The sequence below is a fragment of the Phyllostomus hastatus genome, unplaced genomic scaffold (genome assembly GCF_019186645.2).
Source record: "Phyllostomus hastatus isolate PE091 unplaced genomic scaffold, TTU_PhHast_1.1 phas_contig_40, whole genome shotgun sequence".
NCBI lineage: Eukaryota > Metazoa > Chordata > Mammalia > Chiroptera > Phyllostomidae > Phyllostomus > Phyllostomus hastatus.
Genome location: NW_025333872.1, coordinates 10,258,268 through 10,280,362, shown reverse-complemented (window position 1 = coordinate 10,280,362; position 22,095 = coordinate 10,258,268). Strand labels below are relative to the sequence as shown.

The 22,095-nt window shown below is 42.4% G+C and overlaps 1 protein-coding gene across 4 annotated transcripts in view; it reads left to right on the top strand.

Moving 5' to 3' along the window:
* Positions 1-22,095, top strand: part of ADGRF5 (adhesion G protein-coupled receptor F5) — a 100,277-nt gene that overhangs the window by 18,923 nt on the left and 59,259 nt on the right. The window contains exon 1 of one of the 4 annotated variants that reach the window (XM_045842782.1): positions 8,555-8,850. The exons of 1 other annotated variant lie outside the window; for it this stretch is intronic. The gene's annotated coding sequence lies outside the window, so the exon portion shown is untranslated. Of the gene's footprint in view, positions 1-8,554; positions 8,851-22,095 lie in introns of those variants that run through there. 2 more of the 4 variants (XM_045842780.1, XM_045842783.1) reach the window with 2 other exon arrangements.

Below are 22,095 nucleotides of genomic sequence, written 5' to 3'. Positions count from 1 at the left end.
TAAAATATACTTTTAACCAGGTTATTGGCCATCATATGAATAAAATTCAGTGGGTTCATGAATTTTAATTGGAAAAACACACCTTTATTTCAGTAAGACCTAAGTGAGCTGTTGAATTTCCTTTAGTTAGGAACAGAGGTAATGAACCACACAGTGTTAGCAGTACCTATGCTTTGTTACCAAGAGAAATCACAGATGTTTTTCTACCACATTACTATGTTGTAGATCCTCAAAAATCTAGTTTATTTCCATCACTTCTTAAAACTTGTGATAACTATTAAACCTGCCTCATTAAATCTTTTAGTAGAATAGATTGATACAGAAGCAAATACTAAATCATATCATGTTTTAATATTTCAGTAACTATATTTCAATGGAGTGCAATTCTATGTATTTTGTTTTATGCATTTAAAGTGCTATTCTGAGTAGTCAATAGGCTCCACCAGATGGCCAATGAAGTTCATGGCACAAAAACCAGGGCCAGTGAGATACAAGACTTCTCAGTCTTTATATGTCTAAAAACACCTTTGTTTTGCTCCCATCCATGAATGTTCTTCCAAGTGTGGAACCAGATGAGGTCACCCTGGAATAAAACAAGTGAAAAAGGACAGTGGGACCATTGGTCAACCAAGCTTGAGGCACACCAACCTGTAGAGATCAAGTAGAGGGAGAAAGGTCATGGAGAAGCCTAGGAGGAGGGGCTGGTGGGGAAGGAGGGACAACAGAGGAGTGGGTGCCACAGAATCAGAAGAATATGAGGTTTTAGGAAGGAGGGAGTGGCCTCCTCTGTCCAATGGTGCTGCAGGATCAAGGAAGACAAGAACTGAAAATGCACCACAGGCGAAGGTCACATGGAAACCATGGTGACCACAGGGGAGCCGTTTTGTGCAATACTAGGGAAGGAACACCAATCTGACTGACTCGAGCCAGAGAGGAAGGCTGAGAAAGTGGAGATGAATGTCTTCAGCTCTTTGTTCAAGATTTGTTGTGAAGGGGAGCAGAAGACTGTTGCAGTCAATGGGGAGAGAGAAAGATATTTGTCAAAGAAAGGCTTCTAAAGAGACATTCTAGAATGTGTTTGTGTGCTGCTTGGACTGATCTAATGCTGAGGAAATTAGAAGGAACAAGACCAAGAGCCAAGTGGAGGAAGAGGCAAGCTGTCAGGAGCTGCAGGGCCATGCCACCCCCGCAAACTGGAAGGAAGGCAGAAAGGGCAGTGCAGGTGGAAGAGTGTTGGAAGTTCATGTATAGGAGCACGAACGTTCCTGTTGGCTGATTCTGTTTTCTCAATGAAGTATGAGGCAAGGATGCTGCTAAAACTGGGGAGTGAAGAGAAGGTGTGAAATGGTCATTCTGAGCAATGAGAAAACTCATTGGTTGTCCTAATCCTAAAAGGGATTGTCAGGCTGTGTGATTGTAGCAATTCCACCAACAATTAGCAGGATGATTTTAATGACTAAGCGGTATGTCTGCCCTCAGACAGAGTTAAGAACTGCTCTCTGCAATACTAACCCCTCTCTACTATTCCCCACTTCTCTCTAACCTCACTGCACTCCTGTTATCTCTACTCTCTCCAATAAAAAAGCCTCGTGGATGACTTAAACTAAGTCATGCTTTATGTACATTTCATTGGAAATGGACAATATGCCAACATTTCAAAGGTATTTGAGTCAGAATAGAGGCTGTTCCTTCACTTAACTTCTATTTAAAAGTGTAATTTCAGCAAGTAGTGGAAGGTAGACATGTTGTTGTTCTTGTTGCTTCTCAAATCCTGCCACAGGGGTGACAGTATGTGCTACTGATGTCACCTGGCACCACATTTTTCAGACCACCATGGTGTCATTCACATGGCTGTATTCTCATACATTAGAGAGAATTATTTCACATTCTCCCATAAAAAAGTTTAGGTGCTGGAAAAATCAGGCCAATTCATTGAAAGCATCATTTCTGGCACTAATAAAATCATGAACCATACATCATTTTTAAAAAAGACAAGTTTAACACAAGTTTAATGTTGTCTCCTTCTCTACTCAGAAATCGTTACTCCATCTTAGACATTAGGCACAGAGATAAACACTCCGTCTGTACCTGTGGAATTGTCTCAGTTTAGAGGTAAAAGAAGAAGTATCCTAACAGTGTCCTGAGGGCCCATGGCAGGGGCCAGGCACCAGAGCATAATGTCAAGAGTACTGCATGGAAAGACGGAAGATCTAAATTCTAATTCTGCCTCTGACACCAGTGTGTGTGGTGACCTTGGTTAAGCCTTGCAGTTCCCTCTAACACAAGGTAGCTGGAATGAATGAGTAGAGCCCCTCTTCACTCTCTTTGATTCTGATTTCTCCTGGCATGAATCACCCTTCTGCTCATATTTGCCTAGTGGTTTTGGCATCATGGTTGTTCACTAGTTGACTTGCTAAATTCTGATAAAGTTATCTCTATAATCACAAGCAAAAATGGAGGGCTTTCTTTTGAGGTCAAAGGAAATGCCAAGGACCTCAAAATGGTAGAGAACGATGGGATGTAAATGACAGGTGCCCTCATGGGGACAGGGTTCTGTAGGCCCAAACTAGTATCTGCCAGCTGTTTTCAGATCCCACTCCCTTTCACCTGAGGTATACGATACCTGCCATGACAGAGCACCTGCACCCAGGGGGAACAAGAAGGGAGCAGAGGTTAGAGTGGGAGTGACTATCCAGAGTTCATGGACAAAAGAACACGTGTACTTTAGAGGAAATGCAGCTTCATTCTAAATAGAGTCCTTCCTAGATGAAGACAAGAATACCCATGTATTCAAATATCCTGCTCTTCTCCATAATACTGACAGGGTAGGGAGGGAAGAAGGAGAAGTCAATGACATATTTTGTTAATCAATAACTGACATCATGTGGGTCAGAGCTGCAGCCTGTGGGCAACTTATGTTATACTGGGGGCATTAGTGAGCACTTGTGCTACATGGATGACATGTCACCTCTAAGAACTAAAGGTGGAACCTGAAGGCTGGGGATTGCTCATGGGCTGCTGATGGTCAGATCTCCTCAATAAAAGATCAACAAAGGTCAAGAAAGAGCTACTGATGAAAACCTCCATGGAACCATGTCCTAAATCTGTCTTCATGTCTCCCCTATACTCTGCTTCCATGTTCCTGGAAAAGGCAGGGAAGATGGTGCTAGGAGTAGAGTCCAAACAGGCAGAATTCCACATGGAGGGTGCAAAGCTGCGGCCATCACTGGAGGCATAAGAAGATAGGTAGAATGTGGCTGTCAACTGTATCCAGTTGGTTCAAATGATGGAAGCTTTGGGATCTTCCATAACAAAGTAACATAATTATCTGAAAGATATGTACAGAAAGAAGGTGTAATAACTCTGTCTGTAGGTGGAATGAGTTTAGTAACAGCAAATGCAAACAAAACTAGAGAGGTTGCTGCTGAGCACAAGTATGACCAACTCCAATTAGTAGGGACTCTGCCAAGATATACACCCAAAAGATAAGAATAAGACCATTTGTATACTATAAAACTGCCCAATTATTTGTCAGTTCCTTCCTTGCATAAGGACTGGACAGTGCCAGAGGGTAATTTTGCTGGCCTCTAAATAGAAATACCAAAAGAGAGCTGACCCTGGGGCACATTGGGTCAAAATGGTTACCAACATCTGGTTGTGGATGGAAAAAAAACAAAACAGGACTTAACCTTCTAATACATGGAGGTCAGAGTGCTTTAAAAGTTGAACCATTACGTACTTTTGTATGTACTTCTGCCATGTATATGCTAATGCTGTGCATTCATAACTTTGCTGTGTGTTGAACCTCCAAATCCTCTTCATTACGGAATCAAATAGGCATCTCTGCCCTCAAACAGCTTATACGCTAATGGGGGGGTGAGAGACGGAGATAGACAATAAACAAAATAAATCAGTACATTATAGCATATTAGAGGTGGTATATGATGTGGAAAAAATAACCAACGAAAGGGGAGTGGGAAGGCTGAAATGTGAAATATGGCAGTCGGCTAAGTCCTTACTAAGAAAGTGATATTTGGGCAGAGGTGGGAGAGAGATAGAGAGTGAGACACAAGGATATCTAGGAAAAGAGCATTCCAGGCAGAGAGGAAAGCAAAGTGCAAAGCCTCTGAGCTGAAACTGTGCTTAGCTTACTAGGAGGTCAGCATGCTGGAGGGATGTGAGTGAGGAGGAAGGAAGTAAGAGAGAAACTAAAGGAAGAAATGGTAGGAGGAGTAGGGATGCCAATGGGATGGTGCAGGGCTTACAGGCTATTGAAAGGGCTTTCACCTTGACTGTGTGAGATGGGAGTGCCGGAGGACTGAGCACAGGTGGTGGACATTATATAACGTATATTTTATGAGGACCATCCAGCTGCAGTCTTGCCCAGAGACCAAGCAGAGGCAACATTAATAACGCAGCCAAGAGATCATCATGGCTTGAATGAGAATGATGGCAGAGGAAGAGGTGAGAGATGCCCAAATATGCATATATTTTGAACTAATTCGATTTTATGGAAAATTAACCATAAAGTATACAAGAGAACACTAAGAATGACTCTTAGGGTTTGGTCTGAGTAACCTGGAAGGATGAATATACCCTTTACTAAGATGGGAGAGACTGTCGGAATAGTTTGAGAGGGAAAATTAGATGTTTAGTTTTGGACATGATTGCTGTGAGATCATATTGAGCATCTAAGTGGAGATATTAAGTAGGCCACTGGCCACATGGGTCAGGAATTCAGGTCCATGATAGAGATATATATTTAGGAGTCGTCAACCCTGGGTTTAAACCATGAAACTCATGGAGATCACCTGGGGAATAAGTGTCAATAGAAAAGAATTCCAGTGACTGAGCTATGGGGCATTCTGACTTTGAGAGGAGGAACAAGCAATATAGTAAGAAGGATCAATTTAATTTTGTCTGCTTTTATTGATGACCTGCCATATGCCAGCACTAGGCTAGGAGCTGGGCTTACAACTAATGAGACTAGTCCAGGCCCTCAAGGAGCTCACAGTCAGTGCATTAAAAATCACTTGAATGCAGTGTGGTAACTGCGAAAAGATGTGCACCTGGTAATATGGAACTAGGGAGAAGGAACTCCCAGGCTGGGAGGGCTACAAGGGTCCTTGGAAGAAATAACACTTGTAATTTAAGGAGTCACCAAAAGTTAGCTAGTCGAAGAAGGGGGTAGGACAGAAGGGTAAAACAGTCTGGAACATGCTGAAAAATACACATTTATTTGGTGCCAACATCTCTGCCTGTGAAAATAACTCAGCCCTCAAGTCCTGAGAGACACTTCATACTAACACAAACATAGATAACGCAGTTGACAAATTAGTTGCTCTGGCTACACTACTGCAGTCTGGTTGAAGAAGTTTGGGGTCAACCTGCTACCAACCTCAATATCTTAAAATACCAGGGAGTGCCTCTGTCGCAGATCATGCATCTGTAGCTGTGACAGTACAAAGTCTCCCCATCAGCAGTTAATTCTGGGTTGCAGCCGAGACCATATGGTGGTTCCATTTTTTATTGGTCTTTGTTTTCATTGTAAAGTGAGTGTGACAAGCACAGGGTGTTCCTAGCAACAAATTGGACTGTGGCTGAGAGGAATTGCTCCTCAGGGAAGCAGAGGGGCAGTCACCTTGACAACGCCCCTTTCCATGTCAAAGAGCCAACTGCACTAGACAACCCAAAGCAAGACAGAAAAAAAGTGCAGTTGTAAAAGGCTTTACCTAGGAGCTCATTCTGCAGCAGGGTGTTTCTTTTCTTTTCTTTTTTCTTTAAAGATTTTATTTATTCATTTTTAGAGAGGGGAAGGGAGGGAGAAAGAGAGGGACAGAAACATCAACCTATGTGTGGTTGTCTCTTGCGCGCCCTCTACTGAGGACCTGGCCCACAAGCTAGGCATGTGTCCTGAGTGGGAATCAAACAAGTGACCCTTTGGTTCATAGGCCAGCACTCAATCCACTGAGGCATACCGGCCAGGGCCAGCAGGGTGTTTCTTAAGGACAGATGTGTCCAAGTCAAGTTTCCCCACTTGTTTATCTTTTTGTAAGTATCAAGGTCTGCAGCTTCCCTTGCTCCACTTGTGGGCTAACTCTAACTCCAGGCATTTACTTCCCAAAGCTGTCAGTCTGCAAACTTCTTTTTGTGTCCTTGACCATCATGCTAATTAATGCCAGTGTTTTCCTACATTTTTTTCATTCCTCCCCAACAGAGCTACCATCACTTATCCACATTTATGCCAATCCACTGAAGGTACCCTCAAAGGAACCAAATCTCACAATAGAGACAATAAGGTATATTTTGGGAGCATCTGCAAAGTGCCAGTCAATTCATGCTGTACCTAAGGCAAAGCTAGCACACACACACACACACACACACACACACACACACACACAAAAGCAAAGATAATGCCAAAACCATATGCAGCTATTATTACAACAGAAGTGTCTTTGCAAACAACAATAGCTAACACACATGCTTACTATGGGCCAAGCACTGTTCTAAGCATTTTTACATCTATTTAACATATTTAATCTTTAAGACAACCTTGAGTTAGGTATTATTATTATTTTATGGATAAGGAAACTGAGGTCCAGAAAGATTAAATAATCTAAGTTTCCATGGAGCTACCATTTACATCTGGAATCTATGGCTACTCTTAACCCCCAGGCTACTGTGGGTTTTCAGGACCCAGGTGCTTTTCCAGTACTTATATTTAATATTATGGATGTTTAGTGTAAGAAAGTATCTGGAGTATCTTAGTCCATGTCCTATAGAACAAGTCAATACCACACATATTTAGCATAAGAAATTAATTTGGAATATTTTAGAATATGATTTCAGTTATTTGGCTCTGTGTATATGTGTTTTGATTTTTTCCTATTTTTTTAGACCAAGGGTAGTATCTTACATAGAATAAAAAATGTATTTTTACAGTGATTCACCACTTTATTATAGTTCTTTTTGCTACAAATAACAGAAAACCCAACTGGAGCTGGAATAATAACAAGAACTTTTATGGCGCCACTAACAGTAAATCCAGAGGTAATGTGTGTCCACAATCAGCCACATGTCTAAAGTCACCCCAGTTTCCCCCAAGGAGAATGAGACCACCATGCTCTAGACCAACCTGCATTCATCCCCTCAGCTCACAGACTAGTTCCACGTGAGTTCCCCAGCCACACCTGGGCCGACAGCGGAGAGAGTCAACGACAACCATTGTCTCCCTCCCAGAAAGTGCATGGAGTAGGCCACGCCACTGCACTGCAGCTCAGTTTTTTCTTTCATAAAGGCATAGTCAGTACCAAGAAGTAAAAGAAGGTTCATCTTCTTTTTACCAAAATACTTAACTTTTGTCTCAAGCCTGAGTTCTATTGGTGGTTGCTGACATGTCCAAGGGTGATAGCTTTAGTCAGAAGGGAAGACAGCGGGGGAGAGAGGGAGACAGGTGGAACAGGGAAAACTCATGAGCTTAGAGGAGCCGAGCCCAGGTCCCCAGGCAGGAACACACAGATCTTTTGCTCTTCCTCTGCGTCAGGCTCTCACTGGTGCCTACAAGTTCAACGGTATTATTATCCACTTTCATGCATAGTAAAACTGAGCCTCAGTGAGGGAAGTTGGTGTGACTACGGTTTGAATCCCCACAGTGTGATTCTGGTGTCCTTGCTTTGTCACTATGATGGTTTCTCTAAATGTAATACTATCCGCATCAGACCTACCTGGAACACTTACTTACAATAAAATTCCCAGCTCCAGGTCAGACCTCATTCATCGAACTTTCTGTGGACAAGGCTCAAGGGCAGGCAAGTGAAGAGCATTCCTCATACTAAGGTTAAAGAATGAGTGGATGACAATCTATTACTTCCCATCCTTGTTCTTGTTTTGGATAAGCCCTTGTTTCTCCTTGGGCCTCAGTTCCATCACTTGCAAAATGAGGATGGTTAGGTGACTTCCATTTCAAAAAGTTCAATTTGAAATCATCCTTAATCCCAAATACCTGACTGCACCCTACCAACTGACTCTTTTCCATCTTCTTATCTTTATATATTAATATTATCAAGATGATATTTTAAGTGTCATACAATTTATAATTTGATGCACAAATTTTCATGGAGCTCCCCTGGAAATCCAGAAAAACTAGTGTCCTTTCAAGTGGCATATTGGAAGGTCAGCCATCCCTAAAGTAAACCACTTCTTTCGGTCTTCCTGTATTCTTGGGAGTTTTTCACTTTCTGGCTTTTAGGCACTTCTAGGGATAAAGAACTCATTGATAATTTAAATTTTCTTCCCCCTCTGAAATCAGTCTAATTAGGGAGACATCTTTCCAAGGTTTCAACCCAGCATCCTACATCCATCATTAGCTCTAGCCCATTTGGGGTTGCTTTGGTTTCAGTTTTCTGATGTTTTTCTTTGGAGAAAGGAAAGCAAGAACTAGGGGCATTGGCCAAACAAGTCTGGCCACTCAGTGGAGAGGTTTCCAGATAAGAAGGATCTGAAGGACTTCCCATGGGCGTGAGGGAAATCGCACACGCCATCCGGCTAAGAAGACCAGGAAATCACTTCTTGTTTTCCAGACAGCAGCAGGCCCTCAGGAATGGCTCTGTGAAGCTCAGAGGACCTGGGCAGGGAGGCACCAGTCAGAAGGGAGGTTGAGCTTGGAGGGGAGCTGCCCACGCCTCACAATGAGTCCTGCTCGGCTGTTTCTTCAGTGGGTATGAGGCCTTAGAGGAAACTGAAGGGCAAATGGCCTCGTAACGGAAACCTGGAAGCTTTTAGGTGTCTGGTTACAGCAGAAGCCCGTCTGGGGACAGCAGGAACCCATCTGGAGACTTCGGTGCTGGACAGGTAACAGGCATTTCTCCTCCTGTGGTCAGTCTCCTTTGGCAGCAAGACCTCAGTCGCTTTGACACTCTTTTTTAAGGCATCTTCCTAAAGTCATTTACCTCTTTGATTTTCTGTTTTATAGTATATGTGCAGCTGTGCCATGAATGTTGAGAGTGTAAATCATGTGTGGTCAAGAGCATTGTGCAGCCCGTTGGTTAAGCTGAGACTGTGGTTAGGGAGATTGAGTATCAGGTGTTAACTGGGATCTTTTTAGATAATAGAGTTTTCTCCTTCTCCCTTTTTTAAATGAATTTTCCCATCTCTGGGCCAGAAAATAGCATAAAGACCAGAGCATTCATGAATCACTCCGTGAGAGTCTCCATAGCCAGGCGGCCATGTTTCAGTGGTGCTGATGAAGGGGGCGCCAGCACCGGTGTTATAGCCAGAGCTGGGGTATTCTGTCCACTCATCCCAGGGCAAGGGATGATCTCTGAAAGGTAAAATGTCTTCAATTGCCTCCCACCCATTGCCCGAGGGGACAGGAGTTCACAGTGGACGTGGGGAAGAAAGTCAGGAGGAGTGCGGGGGTTAAGAGCTGGGCAGACCTGACTTGAGCATTGTAGAAGGGAGGAGAAGGTTTCTGATGTGTGGCTTGCTGAAACCATGTTCTCTTATACATTGTAGAAAGCCGTGCCATGCCACTTCACTGCAGCTGTTTTTCTTTTCATAAACAGCTCATGTTTTGGGTCTTTCATTTTTGAGTTATACAAGTAGTACTACATGAATGCATCTGTGCTCTAACAGAATATCTCCAACAGTTTTTCAAGTACCCCCGCCCCATTGCATTGTTTTTTCCCAGCCCCTGAACTAGTCCATCAATAGTTTGCTGTGTATCTTACCAGTTAAATGGCTTTCTCGCTCTCTTCCCAGTTTTTAGGACAAGCTAGGGCACAGAGGAGCACAATGAATTTTCATTGTCAAATTTATGTATTGATCCGTGACAACACCTTTTCACCGGAAAGATAAACTGAAACATGGAGAGTATGAACAACTCTTTTAACACTTAAAAAAAGCCTGAAAGAGTTTTATTCATTCTTACCATTATTATTTTGTGTTGAATTTGGCTTTGGCAATTAATAATGTCTATAACAACTTCCCATGGATTAAACTCTAGATTTGGCAACTTGAGGTTTGGGCTTCTCTCTTGAAGACTATCAAAGGCAGCCTTGTTCTGAAAGAAAAGAAAAGAAAAGGGGGGAGTGTAAATCATGTGTGGTCAAGAGCATTGTGCAGCCCATTGGTTAGGCTGAGACTGTGGTTAGGGAGATTGAGTATCAGGTGTTAACTGGGATCTTTTAAGTGGGGGGAAGAAAAGAAAATTAAATGGATAGATAGATTGATACATAGATCCTTAGATTAAATGGTTGGCCCAGGGAAGATAAGGTGAGGGTGGAAGACACTCCTTTTTCATTTAATGGATAATAAATGTGTTTAACAGATGGGTTTATTTTTATCTCTTTTAGTCTTCTGTAAAAAGGTGGCCTTTTATCCCTCTTTTCCCCCATACATTGTTATGAGACAAGTGAATAAAAAAATCGCTATTAACAAGTTGCTATGCCTCATGGAAAGAAAGTACAACTAAGCAATGCCAAATCCAAGAATAATTACAAAATACTTTCAGTTGCTATTTGGTATTTTCTTGTCCTTATCAAGGACCCCAAACTCAAGGGTCACCTGTCCCTGCTGATTTTGGACAATTGGTGGTGATTTCTTAACCATCCTGTTAAACTTGCCTGCCCAATGCTTCTCCCAGTCCCTGGCTAATGTGATTCATCACTTTACCTTACTACAGAGGTCTGGCCCCAGACAGAGACTTCCTGTTCTTTCACCATGTCACAGGTATAGCAGGCATCTTATTCCCGTTTTATGCAATAAAAACATGAGAGATTCAGAGATTATTTGCCCAGTAACATACAAGGAATCCTTCTGGGGCACTTGAGATGAGAAGAAACCCAGATCTCTGACTTTGCAGCACCATTCTTGGCCCGCAATACGAGGATAAAAGTCCTGTGGAATAGAAAATTAACATGATTGGCTGGATTCTGGCAGCTTTGTGACAACACAGAATCCAGTTTTGCTGGGAAACTGTGGCTAGATCAAGCTATTGCCTGGTCCATGTTGTAGCAGATTTTAACACCTGCTGTCTACACGCATCACTGCAGAAACCTAACACCCCAAAAGAACAATGCCCAGACACTTTCCTGGAGCAACTGAATCAGACTATCTGGGGAAGGGGCATGGGAAGGGACTTACTCATTTTAATCTCTGAACAGGTTCTTTTATGCAGCTAGGGTTGAGAACCACTGAGTCCTAACTGCAGCAGATAAAATAGCTCATCTGAGAAGCAGAAACAGTACCCGTTCGTGCAGCTTACAGTTAGGGGCAGAAGTGCCAGCAGCTGTGAGCATCATGTAATAGGTTCGGGCTGCTGCTGTTTATAAAAGGAGCAGACACTCCTCACAACTGCATGTGACAATGAATTTTCCAGCTCTCCTGATCATGGATGGTCCTGCCTTTCGAGTTTAAATGGGAACAATCGCACTGACCACTGCAGATGCTTTGGCTCCTGCTACTTGCGTATTTTACAAAATCAGATTAAATGTTCTAGGTAAACAGGATGCGCTTTTCTAGCGCCAAGTGACTATGGAGGTTATAGATTTTATTCAATGTCACTTTAACATGTTTTGTCCCAATTCCAAGAAAAAGGGGGAGAAGAAATACTAATTATGCTTTGCTGATCTGCTACTTTCTGGATTGATCTAAATATGGGCAATCAATCAGGGCTGTTTTTAATCATAAAATGTGCCCCTAGAATCTTTCCACCCCAACATTTCTTGATAAAGTTTGTTAGTATGGTTCATCGGTGTAATTTTTCCTCCTTTAGAAGCACCAGGAGGGACTCTCTCAGCCTCTCCAAGTTTCCTTTTGCGCCTATGAGTTTTGGCACAGAATAGGTGTTAAAAGAAAGGCTTGTTGAGTTAAATATCTGTGTTGCTGTGGCTACTTTATGAATTCACAGGTCATTTACAAGCTCAGCATTTCAGCCCACATTGTATGACTCTGGCCATAATGGTTAAAATAATTAGAATCTTGCCTATTTCCTAAAAGATAAATACAACAGTGAAACCTTTAAAATCACAGCTTAGTGGAGGTACCTTCACTGGAGAGACTTGCTAGGGGCTGTAGAATTAAAAGGGCAAAGCCTTTTCCTTTCCTTTAATTAGCTTATACTCTTAACAGGAGGCAAGGCATGGACATTGAACATTCTAATAACAGGTAATAATTATTGAGTGCTTATTCTGTGCTCAGTGCTCTACAAAGGTTAACTCATTTAATTATTCCAGTCATCTTATGTCTCAGGTGCTATTAAAATGCCCATTTTATAGATGCAGGGGCCCTATTTTAAGTTGCCTGAGACACACAATGCTGGCAAATAGTAGAGTCAGGATTCCAGCTCAGACAGTCTGATTTGAGTCCATGCACCTAATTACCATCCTGTGTTATAAAAGCCACAACAGTACTGCAGAGAGACCCACATGGCAGGGCTGGAGCTGCATCTGAGGAGAGAAATGCAGTGTATGCAGGGGAAAGATGTATCCCTGGGGAAGACAGGAAAAGAGGCAGCATGCTATAAAGGTGGAGGGTTCAGGCTTTGGCAGCAGACTCAGCTATTTACGGTGTGACCTGCGTATCTTATTTAATTTACTCAAATTTCAGTTTCTTCCTCTGTAAAGTGGGGATGATAGCTCTAACAATATAGGATTGTAAGGATTAAATGAGCCGTTAGGCTCAGCAGGCAAAGTGCTGAGCCTAATGCCCTACACACAGCAAGGGCTTGATAAATAATAGTAATTGTTGTTACCGAGTGAGCAGAACCTGAAATGATAAGTCAGGTGAGGCTCAACAAGGAGGAACAGAGCATTCCAGCTGCCAAGAAGAATATGAGAAGAAGCTGAGATTTACCAATTTATTCACCATTATTTATTATTAGAATTTGTGATGTATTTTGCAAAGGAAGGTACAATGTAAACTTGTGAGCAGGTGAGACTGCTTTGTATCCCAGCGTTATGCAAGAAACGTGTGGCACACCTGGGTGTACATTAGGTTGTGGTGGTCATGCTTGCCAGGTGAATTAGCCCAAATATTCTCTGGCCATTTGAGAAGTGCTAAAGTATCTGAATGTGGTATGGTAGCAATCTATGAAAAATAGTGGCCTAGACAAACTAATCAGCTGGTAGTACGTTGGGTTATCAGGCAGGAAAGAAAGGAAGGAGAGAGTCCATTGAGGAGATCACTGCAATCGTCCAGGCGTGAGATGATCATGTCCAAGCCAATGTGGTGGCGGAGGAAAAAAACACATCAGCAGTGGAGTCATGAACAGGGCTTAGTGACTGGGGGACTGACTGTCCTCACTTGTGCCCCAATTCTTGTGTACAAGAACACCTGTGGGGTTGTGAGCCAGGAAACTGGAGAGTGAAGCCAGCTGTTGGTGAATCCAAGAAGAGCTGGGTTCGGAGATCACAGTGGAAGAGAATGAGACATGCTTAGTGCTAGATGAGCTGAATTTAGGCCCAGCTGGAAATAGAACAGTTGGAGAGAAGCTCCTAATATTTAGCAAGGAGATCAGGGTGGAAATACAGTTTTGGGAATTGTCACAGAAATTGATAATTAAAATGGCAGCAGTAGGCAAGCTCTCTGAGAGAAAGGGTGTCAGGAGAGGTAAATCAAGGGTCCAGGACAGGTCTTGGCAGGCTCACAGTGAAGCGTGGTAGAATGAGGAAGATGGAATCACAGGAGGAAGGGGGTAAGGAGCAGAAAGTGGAGCAATGAGAGACCCAGGAAAGGGCAAGCGAGATAACACAAAGGAGGTGCTAAATGGCGTCAGAAACCAATAGGAAATCCAGGAGGCTGAGGATTGGTGAAGAATTTTATTTGGTTTGTCTTTATAAAATACTTTCCATAATGTGGTGAGGACTAAAGTCAGACTGTCCAGATTAAGGAAATCTTGGAATGGCCATGACTTCTCGGGGTACTGTATTTTGGGGAGGGAAGAAGTGGTAATTTTCATTTTGAGTACTGCACACACATCATTCTCAAAGTAAAACAACGTCCCTAGAGAGGGGAATGAAAATGTCAGAGAAGTGAGGTCAGTGGCCAGGACACCCATGCCTGGTCCCTGGGGGATGAAAGGGGTGAGGGCTATGAAAAGGAGAAGCAATGGGCTCAGAAGGCCCTGCTCATTATCAAAATGCTGGAATATTTTCAACCACATGGCAACTGCTGTCGTGAGCGCCTGGAGTGCACAGAGTGCCCTCCACACATGTTTCAGCCACTGCAGACCCTTCCGCTGATTCCCCACTATCTAACAATGAGGGTCTTCAGGCCCCTGCTCCTGCACAGCAATGGCTCTGACTGGTCCATTGTGATTATTATAAAAATACTCCGGTGCTATTTTGAATCTCACCTAATAAAGGATAAAGCATGGAACTGTAAGCCTCGGACTCACACCCAAGCCCGTGCTCTCTACAGCAGCGCAGCCAGCCATGGGGCTCCCCTCCACAGCAGTTGGAATGCACCCCAGCATTGTTTCACCAGGGCTCAGGGAGACCCCTCCGAGTGGTAAATGAAAGTACCAAGATAGATGAGATAAGAGCAGAGGTAGGAACTTAATGTTTTCATAAAGATGGCAATCTCTTGCTTAAAGGTTAAAATCTTCCAGAAATTTACAACAAGGAAAGTAGGATGAAAGGTTATCAACGCTGCGCACATGTACAGTGTGTTTTGGAATACTTGACCCCATTGTGTACAAACAAATGTTCCTCTGTGATCTGATAGCACTGAAGCCAGGACACAATGCTGCTGCAGGACCTTATTTCAAGGCAAAGGAAAATGAAATAGAAAAAAGGTTTTCAAGGCAGGGCTTTAATTGGTATTGTGTTTCGTGTTTGTGTTAAATAAATATTTAGTTTATAATTCTGCATGTGTGAGGGATGAATCATCTCATTAAATAAGGTCAGCAAAGATAAGTCTTATCACCTCTGCAGCTGAAAATACAGACCTTTGAAGGCAGGCTCTTAAAGTTATACTTGAGGATTTTTGATCTGCACATATACAATTCAGAAGAGGGGCTACTGATGACATTCTATCCTTATTGCAACCCTATGCCTCATGGAGACGAGCAAAGGGTAAAAATCACACTAAAATTTGTAGTGAAAATTCTCTGAAATTCAGTGTTAATATCCACCATTTGCCATCAAGAGGATCTCTGCTTTGAATTACTCTCTAGTGATAGAATGGTATATGTGCATATCTATTTTCAGTCTCTCCACGAATCTCTATTTTGATTCAGTCATATATGTTTCAAATGTAGCCACTTGAGTATATAGTCTGTACCCTAGCACATGGAGAGTTGGAAATATGCTCTTAGCCTGTTTCAAAGAATCCAATAACTTGTCTAGTTAGCCAGCCACAGGCCAAGGTTCAGCAAGATGCATGGCTTCTTTTGATATTGTCCTAGCATGCAATGCAGTTAGTTCTTCTTTTAAAAAGCCATGCATATAACTGTGTGACATCAAAGTTAAGCAGTTTACATGTAGGATGAATCCTCGCTCTCTCTCTTTCACCTTGCAACCAAATTCCTTAAGTTTTATGTGCTCACCATCTTTAAATTCCCACTTCCCATACTATACAACTCTTCCCAGTATCATTTCCTTCCCCATCACCCCAAAGAGGTCCCCCTTGCTGAGAACATATCATATCTTCAGATGCACAGTCTCAACCCTCCCCTCAGCAGAACCTCTCAGGACTTTGGACAAAGTTGACCACACTCTGCTCCTTGAAACTTGGCCTTCCTTGGTCCCAGACTCTTTTACCCTTGTTTCCCTCCTGCCTCTCTGGTGTCACATTCCCAAATATCTTGGCTCAATTGTCTTTTCATTAAAAAAAAGATTTTATTTATTTATTTTTAGAGAGAGGGGAAGGAAGGGAGAGAAACATTAATGTGTAAGAGAAACTGATCAGATGCCTCTCCCACACCCCGAACTGGGAGTCTGACCTGCAACCCAGGCATGTGCCCTGATCAGGAATTGAATCGATGATCTTTTGGTCTGCGGGATGATGCCCAACACACTGAGCTACACCCCTCAGGACTCTATTGTCTTTTTTGAATAGACCTTTGATTTTTGAAATTCTCTGGGCCTTGGTTGTTGGTCTTCCCTGCTCTTTATGCTGTCTTCCTAATCCATCTCACCCACTCCTGTGATTACAATTACAAGACTTGTCTGTCTGATTTCTGCTTCCCTCACCAGCCCCATCTCTTACTGTGTCCTGCTTCCTTTAGGTGTCCCAGACACTCTGGCTTGCTTGCAGCTCCTTGATTGAGCCATGTGTTTTCCCGCCTCAGGGCCTTTGCACACGATCTTCTTTCTGCTTCCTCCTTTCCCTCCTACCTTCTCTTTTGTTTTTCAAGAGCTAATTCCAACTCTTGCTTCAGATTCCAGCTCAATGAAATATTAATACTTCCTTTAGGACTTCTTCCACAAATTCCCTAGACTATCTCATATTTTTCTCTTACTAGGCATTATTAGGCAGGTCAGCACAGTGGGTAAAATGATGGCTTCTTGAGTTACATTTCCAAGTTTCAAATTCTGGCTTTGCCACTTACCAGCTGTGATATTTGGGGCCAGTTATTCAACCACTCTGTAGCTCAGTTAACTTGGCATTATGCTATTAGTTAGGTATCATCCTAGAACCACTTCCTTGGAATTCTGAGGATTAAAACTTTTAATACAGTCAGTGCTTAGATGGGTGCCTGGCACATAGTAAATGTGAAACAAATAATTAGTATTATGATTTTTCTCCTTGGTAGCACTTTCACAATCATAGTTAAACAGTAAATTGAGTCATGGATCGTGTGGCTCTCTGGTCTCTAATAAAGCCACTGTGACACTGAACAATCATCTTGTCTACTCCATTAGACTCTAAGCTCCATGGGGACAGGGACCATTCTCTTGTTTTCTGCTATTTCCCATGCACTTAGCAGGGTACATTGGCACTCAGCAGGTCTTGATAAATGTTTATGCAGTGAAGGAGTACACAAATGAAAACTTGGGTGAGGGGACAAATAGATTTGCTTCATATAATACTTGCAACAATAAATATAAGGAAGAAGGCTAAGAGCCTAGATTAAGTGTGGGTGCTTAAAGGAAGTGGGTACTATTTATGGCTGAGTAGATCAGAGAACCTTTAGCCTGGGCATTGAAGGGTGGATAGAATTTGAATATGCAGTAGTTATCCTGGGGCTAGGGGCAGGAAAAGGTGGAGACTAACAAATCATGTAAATGGCAGAATTGTTTTGGTTTTGCCACACTGAAAAATAGTTTAGCAATAATAATTACTCCCTGTCCACCCTAACCAAAATAATTCTTAAGTATTATCTTTTATATTTTTAGTTTTACATGAACACTGGAAAATCTCTTGCACTATTTTATTTTATTTTATTTTATTTTATTATTGTATTTTTTTCCATTACCATTCATCTCCATTATACCCTCTTCCACCTCCACCCACCTCCTCTCCCCCATAATCACCACACTGTTGTCTATGTCCATGAGTCTGTTTTATTTTTGGCTCAATCCTTCTGCCTGCAGCCCCCATCCCCAGAGCTGTCAGCCTGCTCTCTATCTATGAGTCTGTCTCTATTTTTCTTGTTAGTTTATTGTTTTTGTTCATTAGATTCCACATATGAGTTTTTTCATTAGATTCCACATATGGTATTTGTCTTTCTCTGACTGACTTATTTCACTCAGCATAATGTTCTCCAGGTCCATCCAAGCTATTGCAAAGGGTGAATTTTCTTCTTTTTCTTGCCCTATTTTAAATTATGAAAAAGCAAGCAGCTTCAGTAATGAAAATATTATAGATGCTTATTAAATATCCCAGCTCTGAAAAATAAAATTCAGGTCATTCAGGGCCTTGAGTATCAGTGACTGCCTTTATTCTGAAAGCAGAAGATAAACACGTGAGAAGAGTGTTCCTGGAAGATCAGCCTTGCGTGCATGTAGACGATGGGGCAGAGAGGAAAAGAATGGAAGCCAATGCAATGGTGCACATGACAGGCAGTGAAGGCCTGAACTGTGTAGTAAGTGATAGGTAGGCTGTCACAGGTGGGTTGGATAAATGCAATCGATAGTTATAATTAGACTCAGAAACCTAAGTGAAGTTACACTGGATTTGAAAAATTGTGAGGGATTTTAGACTCTTCCAACAGTAATGGGGACTTCAGAGGCCAACTGCTACACCCTAATTTTGAAATCACTGAGTACAGTCTGGCTCTGCACATGAGAAAACAGACTCAGAGAGGTAAAGTCATTTGCCCTAAGTCACACAGCTAATTAGTGGCAAGAAATCATATTTCCAGTTGCCTGGTCTAGTGTCTACTCAGAGATAGTTTTCCTTTATTCTTATTAATAAATAAGAATAAAGAGATCTTCCCTCCAAGAAGATCTCATAGCCCAAATGGTACATTAACCACAGTAAAATAGACTGCTTGCTTTAGAATTTTGCCACTACCAGGTATCAGCTGTGTGGCCTTGAAGACTTATTCTTTCTTCTAACCTTTTATTTTCATATCTGAAAAGCAGTGATAATTTAGCAGTAACATATGGTCATTGAGAGGATTAAATGACATAAACCTTGGAGAGAGCTTAGCATCATGAAGTACAGTGAGCACCCAGTAAATGACAGGGACCATCATCATCATCATTATCATCCATCATCATTATCATTCTCATCATCGTCATCGTCATTATCATTATCATCATCATCATCGACAATTACTATGCACAAGCCTATCATAAATGGCTTGCCTGACTGTAGGGTAATATTATTGTCTAGAATTTTAAGAATCCTTGGTTGATCTCTTGAGTCCTGACTAACTCAATCCCCAGCTGTGTTTGAGAGGCAAAACCCTTGCTAGGCCTTAGTTTTCTCATCTGAAAAGCTAAAGTGTGCATGTGAGTCAGGGGGTTGGGGAGCTTGAACTAGAGATGAATTCCAACTTGTCTTCCAACTCAGACTGTATGTTTTTATGCTCTATCCAGATGTAACAAAAATCCATTTTTCAATTTTCATAAAACATACCCAGAATAAATAACAAATATTGAGCAGCTGACCAGAAGGCCCCATTTAGCCCTTATAAATGATAAAAAGTTAAAGTAGGTAATATTTTTAAAAATTCTATATGAGTTTGCTAGACTGCCATAACAAAGTCTCATAGGTTGGGTGGCTTAGACAGCAGAAATTAATTTTCACACCATCCTGGAGGTTAGAATTCTAAAATCAAGGTGTTGGCAGGGTTGGCTTCTCCAGAGGCCTGTCTTTGGCCTGTAGATGGTCACCTTCCTCTGGTGTCTTCACACGGTCCTCCCTCTGTGCGTGTCTGTGTCTTAATCTCCTCGTCTTAAAAGGTCACTGGTCATATTGGATTAGGGTCTATCTTAATGACCTAATTATAACTTAATTACCTCTTTAAATATCTTGTTACTAAATAAGGTCACATTCTGAGGTATCGGGGGTTAGGATTTCAACATATCAACTTTGGGCAGACACACTCAGCCCATAACAAATTCCAGCTGTGACCAAGCTGTGCTTCCTGGGCATGACCTCTAATCTTTATGACAATGCTGCAAGATGGGCACTGCGACCCTCGTTATTCATGGCAGGAAACTGAGGCTCAGCAGTGTTAAATGTCTTGTTCATTGTTATTAGTGGTAGAGTTGGAATCAGAACACAAGCCTGTTTTGCTTCAAAGTTGCTGTTCTTTTTTCTACAGGAAGGAGGGAATCACCTGAGCCTAAGGCCATCACATTCATTTTCTTTCCAAATTAGAGTTAAAATAGCTCTGTCTTTTTTGGTGACAGTGATTGTTCAGGGGAACAATGCCCTCCCAAGCACCATGGCTGAGCCGGTATCACAGTGGCTGGACAAGTTCCTGAAGGGACCTTTCACAGGTGGCTCACAGGACTGCTTCCACAAAGCACGCTGTGGAGGTCTTTACTCTCTTTGAAACAGAGATAGCTTCCTCTGCTTACGCTGCCTCCTTTTTCCAAAACTCTCTTTTCTTTCTCCATTAGACATCAAAACATTGCCCATCATCCTTCAGGGCCTGGACAGTGACCCCCGTTACTCCAAAGCTCACCCAAATTCTCCCTCTTCTCAACTCTTCATGCTTATCGCTTGTACACTCCAAGTCACTTTGGCCACAGGGCAACTTGGAGGCAGATCCGACCTGGCTACCTACTAGCTGGGTGGCCTGAGTAAGTTCTGTAACCTCTATGGGACTTTATTTTCTCATCTATGAATTAGGATTAAAATACCTACCTCACAGAGTTACTTTGAGAGGTAAATAAGTGAATTAACATTTATTGTACTTAGCACTGTGTCTGGCACATACCAGGCATTTAGTGTTGCTTACATTCTCCTTGTAGTCTATACTTCCTAAATGTATGTTTCATGCCTTCCCAACAAGATTGAGAGCTTCTTAGGCACAAGGGCCGTGACTCATTTCAATTTGTGAATGCATAGCACAATTTTGGGCCAGTAAAAAGTAGCCTATATTTGTTGGCCTGTAAGTGCACATTTGATACTATCTGAGGTAATATATCACACAATCTCACAAAAGAGAATTTCAGGCAAAGGAGAGCAGCATATGCAGAGGCAGCTGCCTCTGTTTCAAAGGGCAAAAAGCAGCCCAAAGGGTGATGTTTCGCAGTTTCATGAGCCACTTGTGGCTTCTGTTGTATATCTCATGTTGGCTATTGAATTGCATCAAAACCATTGAATTGATCACCTCCGAGTCTATACTCCCATTCATTCATCCACCATTGATTGATTGCCTCCTAAATGCATCCCCTCGAAGACTAGTTTTATATAGTTTATTTAGTAGAAGGGGAGCTATAGGCTGGTGATGGGAAGGACTGGGTGTATGCAGAGCAACACAAAAAGTGCAATGGAATGCTAAAGATGTGGGTCTAGAGACCTCAACCCTGCTGTGTGTCAGAAGCAGCTGGGGTGGATATAGATTCTCAGCTCCTATCCCCTAGAAATTCGGACTTAATTGCTCTAGGGTGATATTGCAACAATAAACAAACAAAAGAAACTCCCCGGGTGATGGTTCTGAGGCACAGCCAGGGATAAAAAACACTGAAACAGATGTTACACAAATGCTCCATGAAACTGCCTTAGGTGGCAGTCCCTGGCAATGCTGGCAGGGGCCGTGTGCTAGGCTAGAGCCAGGAGCAGAGCCCCAGGCTGAAGGAAGGAGAAGACACCTGGCCAGAGGCTGATCAAATGCGGGCTCACTTTCACCTCTCACTTTCCTAGTCCCCAAGAGGAGCCAAGGAGAGTATCAGGCTGGGCTCCCCAGGGGAGAGGGGCCAAGGATTCCAAGAGAGCACAGGAAGGCAGAGCTGTGTATAGTTTAGGAAATAAATTATTTCCAGAAACAATCCTACTAGTGCCCTATTTCAAAAGAGCTTGGAATCCCAATTTGATGATGACCTCACAGATGTAGTCATTTGATGAACATGCTTTGAACTTGCAAGGTATACACAAGCTCATTTATTCTCTTGCCTACTGCAAGCCTGGGTAGGTCAAGGTTGATGAAGTATTTCTGAAAGAGGAGCTGATCTTAAGCCCTGCTTATTTCTAAGACTGGGGAGAACAGTTTCCTGATGTGTTTCAGGTCTTTTTCACAATAATGCTCCTGACACATGACCACTCTGTAGGAGAATGTCATCATACACTGTTTCAAGGAACCTAGACCTCCCTCATCCTCCAAATGCTGTACTTCTGAGAATCCTGACAGCCTATTCTTGGCAAATGATGTCAGGCAGCTAAACTTGCCCCTCCCTCTCCTCTAACTTCACAGACAGGAAAATAGAGTCAGAGGAAACCAGGAAGTCAGTCGTCACCACAGGGTTAGGACTGGTCATGAGATCACATTTCCCAGCTTTTTCTAAGATATAGCTGGCTCTCACAGGTTGGTATGTTTTAGCACAGAGTGTTCAGGACTTATCATTTTAAAAGAGAAAGAAATTGGGAATGATATTGGATCATCTCTCTCTCTCTCTCTCTCTCTCTCTCTCTGCCTGTTTGTCTGTGTCTCTTAGCAATGGTCTGTCCTTTATTCCAGGAATTTGTAATAAA